Source organism: Diadema antillarum, unplaced genomic scaffold, assembly GCF_040938485.1.
Source record: "Diadema antillarum isolate AM-2024a unplaced genomic scaffold, OU_Dant_1.0 scf00000021, whole genome shotgun sequence".
NCBI classification, from domain to species: Eukaryota; Metazoa; Echinodermata; class Echinoidea; order Diadematoida; family Diadematidae; genus Diadema; species Diadema antillarum.
The window spans coordinates 361,404-371,254 of record NW_027270910.1 but is presented as its reverse complement, the minus strand read 5'-3'; the positions used below and the strand labels follow the sequence as shown (position 1 = coordinate 371,254).

Here is a 9,851-nt window from a genome sequence, read left to right as displayed (position 1 = left end):
ACTTGATATGGTGTCCTCCTGCGATCATTCTTCCGTTACTGGAAGCAGTCACTTTGTCAATTGAGCTGAATGCATTGATCACGTATCACACGTCCACACGTTACACACCGACCGGCCACGCCATCGCACCACACAGATTTCTGTAATGCTGTCGCACATCACACCGCGCGCTCTCTTAGCGCTAGCTAGCTAGCTACAAGCCACAGGACTGTCGCTCAAAAGTATCGCTACTACGCGCACTGCGTACATTCTTAAGTGAGAAATGTAGATATCGATCACACGATCACGATGGGTGCAAATCGTGGATTCCCAAAAGTACTATATCACGCTGGCTAGTAACCAATTGCACCGCATCCAGCTGCTCGTAGCTAGCTAGTAAAACTACACCATGTTCGTGCTCTGTACAATCCTATGGCAAGAAGCTTTACATGAGGGATATAATAACACTTATGCCACAATTATAATGGGAAAGCAAACAAGATGCTGGAATCAGACGTGTTCTTTTCTACCATTTTCAGCACACACTCACACTCAACATAAAAGCACTCGCGCACGTGTACGATGCACTCAACTTGCACTTTAGTAATACATTTGTACTCACCAGAAGTTTTGTCTGTAATTTGCGTAGCTGTTGTTCCCATGTTTTCATTTTGCCTCCCTGTGCCTGTTGGAAAAAAGCAATCATACATTACGTGCACGCTTTTCACAACAGACTGATTTTTCCTAAGTAAAATGACTCATCGGCTGTGTGATAGACCATGTAAAATTCTAGTTATGGTGATCGAGAACTTACGTACGACTCATGACTCACGACCGACGCCAGAAAATGAATGGTCCAAATAGCTTACTTGAGCTATTGCTCAGGTGAACTGCTATAAAAGCAAAGAGGAGAGCTTGAACGTTGATTTTTTTTTTCATAGTTGACAAGTAATCATCTTTGTTTGGTGATCTTCGTGGATGGAACTGTAAACATGACAATAGGAAGGAGGTTAAGATGTCAAAATAATTTCTGCACTAAACGTATTCGACTATACTCACTGGGACAGCCTGAATTCGCTGAACTTGTCGATTCTAGAGCGGTCTGTTTGACATCTGTTTAGGAAAAGAATACAAGGACATTGGCATAGTATACAAACCAGTGACAGATGACTACGTGATTTTTTTTTCAATGTTTTCATTTTTTTCAATGTTTTCATTTTGCCTCTCTGTGCCTGTAAAAAACAGTCATACATACGTGCATACTTCTAACAACAGACAAAAGCCTTTTTGACAGACCACGTAAAGTTCTGGTTATGGCGATTTTGATGGGATACGTATCCTTTGTCATAGAGCAAAGAAAGGGGCTTGGATGTCATTTCTGCACATTTGACATACAATCATCTTTGCCAGTTGATCTTCGTAGATTGTATTGCAAAACGTCAGTAGGAAGGGGTTATCATGATTGAAATAATCCACTAAACATAATGAAATACTCTCTTGAAGAGTATATATTTTCTGAAATCGTCACCACTAGACTGGTCTCTTCGTCACTTGTTAACAAAAAGAAGAGAAGACTGACATTGGCTGTATAGTAGCTAGTGACAGTGAATTATACTGTTTAGATCCCCCTATATGTACACGCAGCATCTTCATACCAATTCAGGTATGAGAACATACACATTCACCAATATTACCATCATTCGAAAAGTGTGATCCTGTAAAGAAGGATCATTCCATAATAGAAAACTTAGGCAAACGACAACTCGGATTCAGAAAAGCTCTTATCCAGCATATTCCAGCACAAACTCAATCACGCATACGCATGCACACTTCCCCCCCCCTCAAAAAACACACGCACAAAACACACAACCAAGCAAAGACACACACAATCGCACACTCGTACGATGCACCAGCTCGCACTCACTACTCACTACTGACTACTCACTGCTGCTGTCTTCCATTTGGGCAGATGCTGTTCTTGTGCTTTCATTTTGCCGCTTAGCGCCTAGAGAGTATGCATACGTGCAGAGTAAAAGCATTCAAAGGAGGAAGAAGTAAACATACTTGCCTCTATTTTTCTTTTTGTGTGTGTGGATTTGACAAGGAAAGTGTTAGTATTGCCAGTTTGTTTGAACTTTATAAACAGACTGGTCTGTACTTACTAATTATTCACTGGCTTAAGTAAATGTCTATGTAAAATTATCATGGTGGATATAAATAGATGGGTAATCTTACATAAAGTATAAGTAAAGAAGTGAGCTTGAAAAGATAAGATATTCTTTTTCACATATATTATGACATACGATCATCTTTGTCGGTTGACCTTTGAGGATTGCATTGTACACATGACAACAGGAAGGGGGTAATCATGATTAGATAACCGGCCACGAACACGACGAAATGCACTGGACTACTCACTTGGATTTGCTGTTGTCGTCAATACTAGAGTAGTCTGCTGGTCACCTGTTTTCAAAGAGAAGACAAGGAATCGATAGGCCTAGTATAAGAACCAGTGACAGATAACTACAGATTTAGATACATTGTACCCTTTATTCCTAACATCTTCTTACCAGTTCAGACATTAGAAAATACAGATCCACAGGAGACTGCCGTCCTTTTGGAAAAGTGATGTCTGTTTAATTGGAAGAAATGATTCTTGACAGTGTGTCAGTTCAACAACGGTGAAGCAAACGATATGTACGATTTAAATGTGCTCTTTTCTAGCATTTCCAGGACAGACACACACAAACACATATGCATACTTTTATGAGGCACTCAGCTTGCACTTTGCAATACTCACTAGAAGTGTCTTCTGTATAATGTGTGAACGCTGATCTGATTTGTTCATCTTACCAATCACTGCCTATAAAGGAAATCAATTAATTTTATTAGCACAGAAAATAAAGAATAAATTGTGAACATTTTTAGTTTGGGAAAGGAATCTGTAAAGCTTGAAAGTTTGTTTGAACTTTATAAAAGACTACCTATGACCAGAGTAATGGCTATTCGTCATTTCTGATTAGATTTTGATTAGATAATTTTGATTAAGATGGATTAACCTCAGTACAGCTAGAGATGATTTTAAAGGCTATATTCTTCCTGACATTTCACCTCAGTCCTAAATCTATATTACCCCTTCGCGTATTTATTGCCAGAGGAATATCACATCCTGAGACGATTCATTGGTCTTCAACATGTTCTGTTTTACCTCAATGGTTTCAGATGCAACCAGTAGATTTCTCGTCTATCGTATAGTCATGAGCGTAAAATGTCGTAATTAAAAAAAGAACAAAAACAAAAACCCTCTGTTAGCCAGTTCGCGACTCACTTCACTCTTCAGATTTTAAGGAAAACAATGAGATACTAATTCTTTGCAATCTATCACTAGAGAAGGTCTTGCATATTATTAAGTTACAATATACTTCACAAACTGTGCTCTATATAGCCTACCACATGAGTATGAATGACAGACCGAAAGTTGTTTCTCCCACTGCCTGGCAAGATGGTCGCGCACACACACAAAACCCACACGCAAGCACATCACGCAAGCGCACACACGATCCCACACTCACTTGTATGACGACATACTCACTACTATTGTCTTCAATTTGCGTAGATGCTGTTCCTGTACTTTCATTTTGCCGTTTATTGTCTGTAGGGAGTATTCCTACATACGTGCACAGTACAAGAATTTGAAAGAGTAAGAAGCACACACAATTTCCTCTAAAATTTGCAGGTTTGACAAGGAAATCATTAGTATTGCCAGCTTGCTTAAACTTTATTAAAATACTGATCTGTTAATTACTGATTATTCATTGGCTTTGATAAAAGCATATATGAAATAATTACTATGGTTGTTATAAATAGATGGGTAGCTTTACATAAAGAATAACCCAAGAAAATGAGTTTGAAAAGTTATTCTTTTTCACATATACTATGACATACGATCATCTTTGTCGGTTTGGCCTTTGTGGATAGTTTATACACATAACAATCTTATAGGATGGGGTGATCATGATTAAAATAACCCACGAATACGACGAAATGCATTGGACTACTCACTTGAATTTGCTGATGTCGTCAACGCTAGAGTGGTCTGTTTGTCACCTGTTTTCAAAGAAAAGACAAGGAATCGATAGGCCTAGTATAAGAACCAGTGACAGATAACCACAGTTTTAGATACCCTTTAAGAAGAAGTGTCTTCTATAATGTGTGAATGCTGATCTGATTTGTTCATCTTACCAATCACTGCCTATAAAGGAAATCATTTAATTCTATTAGCACAAAGAAAGAAAATAATATCCTGTACACTTTTACTTTGGAAAAAGAATCTGCAAAACTCTTAAGTTTGTTTGAACTTTATAAAAGACTACCTATAAAAGACTATAGTACAAATATAAAGGCTATTAGTCATTTCTGATTAGATTTTGGTTAGATAATTTTGATTAACAAAAATAAGATGGATTAACCTCAGAACAGCTAGAGATGAGTTTAAAGGCTATATTCTTCCCCACATTTTACTAAAGTCCTGAATCTATATTATCCCTTCTCGTATTTATTGCCAGAGGAATACCATATCTTGAGACGATTCATCGGTCTTCGACATGTTCTGTTTTACCTCAGTGGCTTTAGATGTAACCAGGGAGATTTCTCGTCTGTCAGTCATAAGCGTAAAATGTAGTAGTAATAATAAAAAGACCCCGCATGTCAGCCAGTTTGCGACTCGCTTCTCCCTTCAGACCTTAAGGAAACAATGAAATACTAATTCTTTGCAATATGTCAATAAGGTATTGCACATTAAAAAGTCACGATATATTTCACAAACTGTGCTCTACTACATGAGTATGATTGACAGACCGAGAGTTGTGTCTCCGACTGCTTGACAAGACGGCACTGAATCATTCCAAACTGGGAAGTAAGTCGACCATCCGGGTCTTCCAACACACTGAATTGTAGCGCTGCCATTAATGATGTAACCTTCTCTGCAGGTGAAAGTTATCGTGGACCCGAACCTTGTGATGCTGGAGTTCCAATTACCATTAGATACATGATCAGGAGAACCACATACCGCAGCCGAAACTATCAATCAAGGAAAATAAGCAATGATTCCTAGTAACCAACATCGAAATTTACAATTATAACAGGAGAAAGCATTAAAACTTAAACATAGTACTTGTAAGGGCTCAAAATTAATCTTTCACCAATTCCAGTTCGATTGCAGTATATCGGAAAGCCCTACCAAGAAACGTGTCTGGCTGACGCCATTGGCCGGGATAATGAGTTATCTTTTCTAGTATTTTGACATCTAAAGGGTAAAGTAATAAAAGTCGGTAAATCGACTTTTATTCCTGCAGCGCCCTCCCTGCTCACTAGTGGGTATGCAGAACGTACGCTGCTAGTACTAGTATACGATGACCGAATCGTTCCCACGCAGTGGCTTTTATCGCATGCAAACTCGCGCTCGATAGATACCGCTGAGGCCCGATGTATTGTAGGCCCTAATCGATGTAAACGAATGTAGTAACCACGATCGGGTATCAAGCTCTGAAGTTGTAGTACTTCCGGCGAAGCTTTTTGGCTAATATTTCGCATTTTCGTCATTATCTAATGACAGCGTTATCTAACACATTTTCTTGGGCGTATATGTACTTTTTTTTTAATAATACTGGTATAAGTATATGAATTACATGCGTAAATATACCGGTGCAAAAATGTGATGCAATCAGTAACAATCGTCTGAAACAGTTGATGGAAGTAATATCATTACTTTTCACTCATTGTAAAGGAATCACTAGTTCTTTTACTTACGGTTAAAGAAATGGTGGAAGTTTTCTTTCTTGGTTAGACACTCCCAATAATGAGAACAGGTTGAACAGGTAGAGACGAAGTTGTAATAATCCGTGTGTTCAAGACATGTACATTTTCTCTCATGCGTGACAGCAATGGAATTGCGAACTGAGCGTCTTCTACAGGTAGACGTACACTCTTCGTAGGAATGAACTTCAAATTCTGGATTCGGTAGAGCCTGAAATGTTTCACTGTCACCATAGTAGCATCCGAGATATCCCGGTTCTACGTAGAAATAGAATAGGGAGCTTTAGATTTTAGACGCGCGGACGTTCAAAGGGGAAAAAAAACATGTTCTGAGCGTGCGCAGAAGCGCGGGTCAAGTTGACGTACGCTTCTGCGCACGCTCAGAACATGTTTGTTTCCCTCTGAACGTCCGCGCGTCTAAAATCTAAAGCTCCCTAATAAACCATGGTGGTAACGCGCTTATCCATCCTTCATGCAGTTCATTTTGGAAGCAGTATGAGACCGACCCAATTACAAGCTCTCATACTTGTATATTGTTATATAATGGATCGATAAGAATAAAGCCTACAAATTTCACAAGGAACTTAAGGAACTCTTACGGCCTGCCGTGTATATTTCCTTATCAGCAATATTTCGTTTACGGTGAATTTATCATATGCACACCTGCTAAAGCATTCCACAGGCACAATCATACGACATATATTTGCATGAAGATAATCTGTGTAAATAAAGCTCAATGCATTCGGCATGAAGCAGATACATTGCACACGAAATGTAGGGTTGGCATACTGTGCTAACACTCCTGCTATTTGTTGCGTAGTGTTACTATAACAAGTGGACAGGAGACAGACAGGCACTTTTACACTTTATTGGCACAACCTCACCTCGACACTTGAGTCTGGCAATCCTATCCGAGGAACACCTAGTGGTAGTCAGTAAACAATCCATTACGCGCAGAGAATCTATGGAGTGATATCACGAAAATCATTTACAAGTTGTTCAAAAGTCCGATCATCTCCTGTCTGATAACAAATGCAAGTGCATATTGATGTAATAGTTAAGCAAACGTCTTCTGTTTCTCTCAAACAAATGTTTTTGACATTATTTGAAACCCTATGGGAAATTCGATCCATGTGTCATGTAACCTAACACTGCTGTATGCTGAGTTAAATCTTTCACTTTTGGTCCGTGCCAGTTCCTTACATAATTATTTTGATAAGATGGTTTACACTTTTTTATAAATCTATACAAAGACACCCAGGCAAAAGAGCTAACCGATGTAGGACTCCATTAATGACATAAGATGTCTAACATGACCGTTCGCACAGAGGCTTGATAAGATTGGATGACATTCACCTTTGATTGTCATGTAGGCCTATTATATAATTTACCATATTCTGATCTTTTTATAATTTATGAGTGCTGTCCCGTGTATACTTTATCTAAAGAAAAAAACCTAACACAAAAAAAAAAACAACAATAAGATATCCAACATATTGAGATATCCAACATATTTTTAGGATATCGTCTTCGAGGGCTGATGACGTTCAGTTCTGTCAATGACTGTAATCACGTCATCATGTTTTGAGTACTTTTGTAAAAGTAAAGTGTAGTAGGGTTATATTTCGCTGAAAATGAATCGTGGCGATATCTCATGCATTGTATATTGCCTCTGAGAGTGCAAATGGCTCGATTGCACAAAATTGGCAAGACCGTATTTCCTAGGCTTCCACCGAAGACTTCCTATGTTCTTTTTTGTAATTTCTTGGATTTTGATACTATGCCATAGAAGTGAACTAGAACACATGTTCTAGAAAGTACGTGCACAATGCAACAATTACCCTGAGGGCATTTTAATAGCCTCTGAGCCTTGCTACTTGTTGCTGTACTGGGCAAAGTCTGATATGAATACTCTTCTGCCGCTGGGAAGCCAAGTTCTCCGCAGATCAGTTCGGCAGCTTTATCGTTGAATCCATCATAGCAGACATAGCTGTCCGGTTCAATTAGGAATACGAAGCCTTCCAAAGGAGAGGGTCCACCAACCAGTCTGACAGATGGTGATTCTAGAAAATGAGTGAGATCTCATTGGAGGCTTGATTCATTATTATATAAAAATGTGTAAACATTATCTATTTTGAATAAATCAATAATGCTCTATGTCTAATCAAGTGATGACTTAAATGTCTCACAGATAAAATTCCATAATACCATAACAAATAAGCATTTAAAGTAGTGATCCATTATTATTTTTTTTAAATATATGTTTTCCCGGCCAATTTCGCACTTTTGTCAGTCCAATTCCTAATTGCTGCATTCAATTTAGCAAAATTTAGCGTAGATGATATGTTCGGTATTTCAATTTAATGATCTCTTCATTCAAATTCATTTTGGAGCATTCAAATTACCTTTAGCATCATTCTAACTAATACTTTTTTTTCCCAACTGAAATTCGTAAAACAAGCACCATTTCGTTATTCGTTCATTCAATTTAGAATGATATAGTCACGTGTTCACGGACATGCTGCACTCGTTCATTCGAATTCATTTTGGGGCATCTAATTTAACATCTTTTGCAGTCAATTTAGCACGCATGTATGCTTTGGCTCTTTCCTTTTTTTTTTCCACATATCGTTTTGCAAGCGTCATTACATTTCATACGTTCGTTTTCATTTTAGAGATTTTGGCAACAGTTTTTTTTTCTTCAATGTGCTTATTTAGTCTTCCAGATCTGACTTATCTGGCCGTTGAGCGCTTTATTCCGAGTGTGTCGGCTAGTTCTGTGTCTAGCTTGGGCTGTCATGACTGTAAGAAGATGAAGTTAACCTGTACTATTGGTACATGTAGGCCTAAAATGACATGTATGAAAGAAAAGGGGCATTACAGAACAACAAACTCGAGTTATATAGGGTCAAAAATAATGATACATTACTGCTTAACAGTGCATGGATGAAACAAAAAGTCACATAGAATTACGCGATTAAATGTTCTCACCTTTTCACAAAAGAAATTACATGACGTTAATTTGAATGAACATGTTTGGAATTTGACTGCCCATACGCGAAATTGAATGACTGAAATACCCGTTTCGGCCAGTGCTGGCGAATTTGAATGACTGAAGAGCACGTGCCAATTTGAATGCCCGTTTTACGAATTCGAAAGGCACATGTGCAAATTTCATTGATCGAAATGCTAAACTGAACGAACAACTTGCAATTTTGAATGACAGAATGTGCAGTGACGAGGATTTTCGCTAAATTGAATGAACCTTCTATCAAATGGACTGACAAAAGTGCGAAATTGGCCGGGAAAACCTATACTAGAATGTAAATAGTGAGTATATATTACCGAGATGTATGCATGGGATGTGAACTTCTCCTGAAAACTCTAACCAATATCATGAACTGAATACATTGTATGCTGTAAATTAAGTTACGCAAGGTGTTCTTTTTATCTAAGATGGCACACAATACTCATTGTGAATATAACTGTCGCATTTCTTGAGATTATCAATTTCATATTTCTTGTCATTTACATTGTTATTTGGTAATTATGTTCACATATAGACTTCGTACAAGGCGTGTCGTAGGAATGTATAATAAAGGTTTTCACAGCCATTTTCGCACTTTTGTCAGTCCAATTCCTTATTGCTGCGTTTAATTTAGCCAAATTTAACGTAGATGACATGTTCGGTATTTCAACTTCATGATCTCTTCATTCAAACCAGCGATTGAGCATTCAAATTAACCTTTAATCTCATTCTAATTAACACTTTTTGCCATTCAAATTCGTAAAACAAGCACCATTTCGTCATTCGTTCATTCAATTTAGGCAGATAGTCACGTGATCACGTATATGGGTCAGAATTTTGAACGATGTACAATTGAGCCAAAACAAGGCAAATTTTAAAAAGTAGGAAATTCTCCAAATTATTCATCTTACCTGAAAGAGTATAACTCAAGCTTTAATATGAACCCAATTATACTAGGATTTTCCCAGAGGAACAAGTTTTTATTCACCGCTGAAGTTTACCATGTCCAGGGCAGCGAACGTCCGTGAGG

The 9,851-nt window shown here is 38.0% G+C and overlaps 1 long non-coding RNA gene across 1 annotated transcript; it reads right to left on the bottom strand.

Moving 5' to 3' along the window:
- Window positions 1-1,186: 1,186 nt before the first annotated feature.
- Window positions 1,187-2,822, bottom strand: LOC139730019 (uncharacterized). Its single transcript, XR_011710903.1, has 3 exons — window positions 2,398-2,822; window positions 1,925-1,984; window positions 1,187-1,211 (listed from the first exon to the last, which is right to left on the bottom strand). It is a non-coding gene; the product is annotated as an uncharacterized lncRNA (long non-coding RNA).
- Between the last annotated feature and the right edge of the window lie 7,029 nt (window positions 2,823-9,851).